The following is a 7,923-nucleotide window of genomic DNA, read 5'->3' as shown; positions in this document are numbered from 1 at the left end:
TTTCATAAACACGTTCTTACAGTAGACATCTTTCATAAACACGTTCTTACAGTAGACATCTTTCATAAACACGTTTTTACTTATAGTAGACATCTTTCATAAACACGTTCTTACAGTAGACATCTTTCATAAACACGTTCTTACTTGTAGTAGACATCTTTCATAAACACGTTCTTACAGTAGATATCTTTCATAAACACGTTCTCTTACTTGTAGAGCATCTTTCATAAACACGTTCTTGTAGTTTAAACAGTAGACATCTTTTCATAAACACGTTCTTGGTTACAGTAGACATCCTTTCATAAACACGTTCTTGGTTACAGTAGATATCTTTTCATAAACACGTTCTTACTTGTAGTAGACATCTTTCATAAACACGTTCTTACTTGTAGTAGACATCTTTCATAAACACGTTCTGGTTAGTAGGAGACATCTTTCATAAACACGTTCTTACTTGTAGTAGACATCCTTTATAAACACGTTCTTGGTTACAGTAGACATCTTTCATAAACACGTTTTTTGGTTACAGTAGACATCCTTTATAAACACGTTCTTGGTTACAGTAGACATCTTTCATAAACACGTTCTTGGTTACAGTAGACATCTTTCATAAACACGTTCTTGGTTACAGTAGACATCCTTTATAAACACGTTCTTGGTTACAGTAGACATCTTTCATAAACACGTTCTTGGTTACAGTAGACATCTTTCATAAACACGTTTTTTACTCTTGGTTACAGTAGACATCTTTCATAAACACGTTCTTACGTACAGTAGACATTCTTCATAAACACGTTCTTGGTTACAGTAGATATTATTTATAAACACGTTCTTGGTTACAGTAGATATTATTTATAAACACATTCTTGGTTACAGTAGATATTCTTTATAAACACGTTCTTGGTTACAGTAGATATTCTTTATAAACACGTTCTTGGTTACAGTAGATATTCTTTATAAACACGTTCTTGGTTACAGTAGATATTCTTTATAAACACATTCTTGGTTACAGTAGATATTCTTTATAAACACGTTCTTGGTTACAGTAGATATTCTTTATAAACACGTTCTTGGTTACAGTAGATATTCTTTATAAACACGTTCTTGGTTACAGTAGATATTCTTTATAAAAATTTCTTATCTACTGAAACTCTTTTCAAAACTATTTTATTTATACTAATAAAACTGAAATTCACTTTCACGATTATAACACACATGATTTTAGAACTAGTTTCATAATTATCTTAAATAGTTTAAAATCAGTTTTAATTGCTCTAGTAATCCTTCAAAAGTGTCTAATTATACAATAAATCACTTTTATAAAGGGATTTCTTGGTTGTATTCGAAATCAAGTAGACGCACGTTGAATTAAGTAACACGTGACATTATTACTTTGGTTTTCTTGGAAATGTCCAGAGAGAATAATGTGTGAAGTTATTAGAAAATATTTCATTAAACGATATCGTGTTGGATTAAAGTGGTCTTAGTTTTGAACAGATATCTATTGAAGTTTGAGACAACAAAGAAGATTTTCTTAAGTAAAGAAAATTGTATTTAGTTCTTTCTTCGTGGGTTGTAGAAGGTGTTTGTTTGTTTTTTGAATTTCGCGCAAAACTACACGAGGGCTATTTGCGCTAGCCATCCTTAATTTAGCAATGTAAGACTAGAGGGAAGGCAGCTAGTCATCACCACCCACCGCTAATTCTTGGGCTACTCTTTTAACAACGAATGGTGGGATTGACTGTAACTTATAACGCCCCCACGGCTGAAAGGGCAAGCATGTTTGGTGCGACGGGGATTCGAACCCGCGACCCTCAGGTTACGAGTCGAACGTCTTTAACCCACCTGGACATGCCGGGCCTTGTAGAAGGTGTGCGTTAACTTTTGTTAGCAGTCTTTTATTGTAAAGACGAAACTGTTTATCTTTCCAGAGCGCTACGAGCATGTCATGATAAAATAATTGGTAATTATGAAGCAATCAATTGGCAAATACCTTAAAACTAATTCGAAACCGTAAAAATCGTGTTCATTATAGGTGGCACTAGTGTCGCTAGAATTTCATATAAAAAATACTTAAAAGTTTGGTATGTAGAACATCATTATTACCCTAATAAACATTGGTACAAAATGCACCGGATTTATCTTATGAATCCAACAGTAAAACACAGTATACATAGTACAAATAACATAAGGAAATACCTTAGTTGTATATATTTATATATACCTTATAGAAAAGTGTCTGGTTGCTAGTTGAATTATATGACAGATTGTTTTAAAATAAGGTTTGTAGAAACGCAAAAAAAAAGAGAAAATAAACTGATTGTTACTTCTATTACAACAAGAAAAACGATTTATTTCAAAATTGTATTTGAATTTTTCTCATTATAAAACTGGAATTTTGTGGTAAACATTAGAGAAACGCCATTGTTGAAAGCACATAACGTTCATATTTGTATAATAAGAGTTTGTAATAAAACATAAAAAGCGCAATAAACCTTAACCATAAATTATCTTATGCTTTCTCGACTCTTCTCTGCTTTAAAAACGCTTGTATCGATCAACACGACACTACGAACAATCTCCTTCAAAAGTAAAGGTATATATGTGTGTGTTTGTGTATGTGTATCCGTCTTCTTCGCAGAGCCCATAACTGGAAATTTGACAGCGAGTTTGGTGATTTTTTTTTTTTAACGACTAAAACAAAAGATATCCCGAAATGATTATTCTGTCGAATGGAAATATGCTACGTGGCATTACATGATTAGCCCAAAGATTATTAAATTGTGAAGGTTTGACGTTGTAAACAATTAATATTTAGAACAACAAATATGCTGGGTTAAAAACTACCGAGCTAATAATATACAAACTGACACTTACTTGGGTTTCATTTGCAACTGAGTTTTAATCATACAGAAGCAACAGTTAATGAATACAGTTAATAACAACTAAACGACATGGTGATTCAATTCTCCCTTAGTTTAGTATTTTATCATCCTATGGTTATACGAATTATTACTCAGTGTATTTAAATATCATCTACTTCGAACAAGAAGAACATTCTCCAAAACCAATATTACCATCAATATCCGCTATAGTAAAGTCCCTGTAAAATGGTCTTTATTACCTAACACTAGGGCCCGGCATGGCGTAAGGCGTGCGACTCGTAATCCGAGGGTCGCGGGTTCGCGCCCGCGTCGCGCTAAACGTGCTCGCCCTCCCAGCCATGGGGGTGTATAATGTGACGGTCAATCCCACTATTCGTTGGTAAAAGAGTAGTCCAAGAGTTGGCGGTGGGTGGTGATGACTAGCTGCCTTCCCTCTAGTCTTACACTGCTAAATTAGGGACGGCTAGCACAGATAGCCCTCGAGTAGCTTTGTGCGAAATTCCCAAACAAACAAACAAAACCTAATACTAACACGTCAATTTTATCACCTGCACGCTTTGACTTTAAAAACAACAACAACATATGGTTATAATCATTAGAAAAAAAATTCAGTTAATACTATAAGAAACGTGTATTGATTTGGCTTGTTTTTATCCGTATCATTAGCTTTCATCCAAAAATTAATAATTGTTCAGTTTATTTGCTACAATTAAAAAGAAAAAAATATTCTTAACAATCGAATGGTAACAATTAACACAGAAAAGATCAAAGGGTTGGCAAAACAAATTTAAATTACAAAATAGAAAATTATTAATTGTGTTGCAGACTGAAATATATCCCCTTTAAAAATCCTTACCCACGTTGGACTATCTATGAGAGAGTTTATTTGAAATTCGTTTTTGGTTTTTTTTAAATTTCGCGCAAAACAACGTGAGGGCTATCTGTGCTAGCCGTCCCTAATTTGTCAGTGTAAGACTAGAGGGAATGCAGCTAGTCATCAACACCCACTGCCAAGTTTTGAGCTACTCTTTTACCAACGAATAGTGGGATTGACCGTCATATTTAAACGTCCCCACGGCTGAAAGGGCGAGCATGTTTGGTGCGACGAGGATTCGAACCCGCGACCCTCGGATTACGAGTCGAACGCCTTAACCCACCTGCCCATGCCGGGCCCTTGTATATAAATATATATATATATATATATCCAGTAAAGTGAAAGCTACAGATCATTGTTACTGTGAGTCTCCTGGACATATTTTATCCAAAAAGGTATATCTAAAAACATTACAATAACTTTGCCATTTTCATTTTAATATATGTATATCACATAAATCAATTTCGTTTCTCCAAGATATTCACAATTTTTTCGTTAAATTATGAAAGTTATTTGACTATAGTTTAAGTTAGTAATCTTGTTTCTTCTACAAATATACTCCGAAACTGTCATAATATAGAATAGAAAGTGATTAATGTACTTTAGCTAATGAAGCGCATGACAATTTTCATCAGAAGTACCAATATTTTTAAAAAAACATCTAGAGGTCGTTTGAATAACACTCATTAGATAACTCAAAGTTACAGTTTTCTGATTCAGTTATGGAACTGATATTGAGTATGAGGAAACATGAGTAATACGTCTAATTATACCACTCTACAGATGAGATAAATCAGAGTTATTAGACAACCATAATCTTTCTTGTCGGGAGCTAAGAGAAGCCTAATAGATGGTGTTTCTAGACTGTTAATCCAAGGCTTCATGGTACGCGTCCCGTTACCAAAAACACGCTGCACCCTTTGAGGCCATAAATATGCTACAAGAAGACGGTTCTATTATTTTTTTCAGAAAACAATAGTATCCCAAGATTCGGCGATAGGTTATGTTGACTGGTTTCTTACACTCTAGTCTATTAGTTCAAAATTAGAGACGGCTTTGTAGAGATGACTCTTTGTGAAGCTTTGCCCGAAAATTAAAAAAAACAACAACACACAAAACAGCCCCTCTTTGGTATAAAACAGTGGAAAGGCCTTCACATAAACAAACTCTACCCTAATTATCCTGGGTGTTTTGCAAGTTAAGCTGACTTATGTCAGGACATAACGTTTTTACGTGATTGATTATTTCATTTTCGTCACGATAAGTAAAACTTAATGTCCCCAGTAACTTAAATGTGTTGCTTAATGACCGATAAAGATAACAATATGCAGAACTTGACAATTATATTCTTAAGATTCCCTGAATGAATGATGCTTCTGAGTAGGAAACTGTCAAAAGAAAAACCATTGAATCGTAACATTTGTAACAGCGATAAATAGGCTTTTTACTTCTATTTGCTTTTATAGTGCCAATAATAATTGTTCGTTGATAAAGTTTAGTGAAACCTAATACAACAATTCGTGCCTTTCCACTCCAATGTATGTGGAATGTACAATGTTATTTGTTTGATTTATGACATCTACAAATGCATGATACCTCAATTCTTTAAAATTTGGTAAAGTGTTAAAATGTACGTGGATTTTACTTACGTTAAATATTTCAATATATTTGATATACATTTACAACACTTGTCAAATTTATCGTGAAAAACTACACTAAAAGCTATCTGCGTATCAATGTCTGGTATTGAGCTGATGACAAGAAAGAAGTCAAGAAGTTCTCTTGGGTGACTAGATACTGAGACTTGACTGTTACTCTTATATCGCAACTATGGCTTTAAAGTGTAAACTAACTCACCCCCAATGTTTGGTTCTAGAAACACTTACAAGTCAGTTATCTATTGTGATATTCTGAACATCCTACACTTTAATAGATGAAATGTTGGATATTTTTGTTCAGATGTCGATACATTATCCCAAGGACGTATAAGCTTTTTGGACTGACGTAAGTGTTGGTTTTCTCTGATAGTCATTCTTTTTTTTATCATAGATTCAAGTTTTAATTAGTACAAGTGACGTATCTACATAGAATTATTATTCTATGGCAAATATTATATATTTTATATTGATGTTCAAGAATGAAAAAAACCAACAACTTTATATAGACACCATAAATATAGAGTGTATTTGTAAACTCGTAAACATGCTTGAAGTCATAAAGGTCTTAATACACATATACAGGAGTATGAAAACACATACACGTATATATAATTGAACGTAAGTATCGATGAGGGCTAGACAGAAATAACACTTGCTCATGCCATGATTAATGTGTAGTTGTTTTAAATATAGTTAAGTGGACCATACAAGGCTTAGATCATTGCTCATTTTTAAAAACTTTGAACAATAAAGTTATATGTTGCACTGATTCGTCAGAAAAATAAGCAGTTGTTACTGTAGCAAGAGAAATAAATAGAAACATTCCGAGGGAGACGAGGGATGCCTGTAACAAGAGAAATAAATAGAAACATTCCGAGGGAGACGAGGGATACCTGTAGCATGAGAAATAAATAGAAACATTCCGAGAGAGACGAGGGATGCCTGTAACAATAGAAATAAATAGAAACATTCCGAGGGAGACGAGGGATACCTGTAGCATGAGAAATAAATAGAGGGAACATGTAACAATAAAATAAAGGGACACGAGGGATGCCTGTAACAAGAGAAATAAATAAAACATTCCGAGGGAGACGAGGGATGCCTGTAACAAGAAATAAATAGAAACATTCCGAGGAGACGAGGGATGCCTTTAACAAAAGAAATAAATAGAAATTCCGAGGGAGACGAGGGATGCCTGTAACAAGAGAAATAAATAGAAACATTCCGAGGGAGATGAGGGATGCCTTTAACAAGAGAAATAAATAGAAACATTCCGAGGGACACGAGGGATGCCTTTAACAAGAGAAATAAATAGAAACATTCCGAGGGAGACGAGGGATGCTTTTAACAAGAGAAATAAATAGAAACATCCCGAGGGACACGTGGGATGCCTGTTTCAATTTTGTTTAAGTTACACCCTTTTCGTTGCATTACACAAACATACCTAGAATATTGGAGAATAATAGTATGTATAAATGTATGTATATCTTACTCTGAAACATTAGAAAATAGAATTATCTCTACAATACTCTCTGTATATGTATATATTACGTCAACATCTGTGTAAACAACTATCACAGTCTTATTCTTTTAAAAATAAAGTCTAAGTGCTTGAGTTTGTTTGTATGTAAGTTAAGCATAAAGCTTCACAATGAGCTATATATGCTTTGCCTGTCATGAGTAGCAACAAAACTGGTTCTTAGCGTTCCATGTCCGCAGACATACCACTATGCCACTGAGATAAAATGTTTGAGAAGTCGATGTCATGAATTTCTAATTTTTACTAGTTGTTTGTGTTCTGTTTCCTCTTTTTTCTTCGTTTGTGTGTGGAGCACAAAGCTGAGTAAAGTACTATTTGTATTATATCCCTGCAGGATTTGAGCCCCGAGTGTTAGCTCTGTAAGTCCTTAAGTTCCAGTAATTGTGTGCTAACTGTTATTGAATTTCATAAGCTTTTACGTGCAGGAACGTTTGCCCATGTTTTTAGAATGTTAATTAGTTGTTCTCTAAGGATAATGATTAATTATCGTTTTAATTTATGCATTCTTTCATCATATAAATATTTTAAGTTAAAAAAGAAGTGTTTGTGTGTGGTGAAGAGTTGCCCTAACTGTGCTCTACCCACGATGTGGTATTAAAATCCTGTTTCTGGTGGTGTAAGTCAAACACATACCGCTGTGCTACTGGGGGGGAGCATAAAAAAGACAGAGAAAACCTTTCAGGTATTTCGGTTTATGACTAGCTGGTCCCTAACCGGGCTCTGGGTCAGAATGAACCGAGGGCACTCATAAATTTACTTTTTCTTTTCCCTACTTGTGATTGGATATTAGGTTAAGCCACGTGAGGAAGAAAGAAAAAACAACGAAAGAAAGAAAACTAATGCATATTTACATATGCAACATATTTACATTACTGACGCATGCACTAACAAACAAACTGTGGTTATGGAAGGAAAGCAGCGAAGAAAAGATAGACAACAAGCACCATCTGACGTCTATCACAATTT

This window comes from Tachypleus tridentatus, chromosome 4 (assembly GCF_004210375.1).
Source record: "Tachypleus tridentatus isolate NWPU-2018 chromosome 4, ASM421037v1, whole genome shotgun sequence".
Lineage (NCBI taxonomy): Eukaryota > Metazoa > Arthropoda > Merostomata > Xiphosura > Limulidae > Tachypleus > Tachypleus tridentatus.
The sequence above is the reverse complement of the archived record's forward strand: the minus strand, read 5'-3'. Positions refer to the sequence as shown.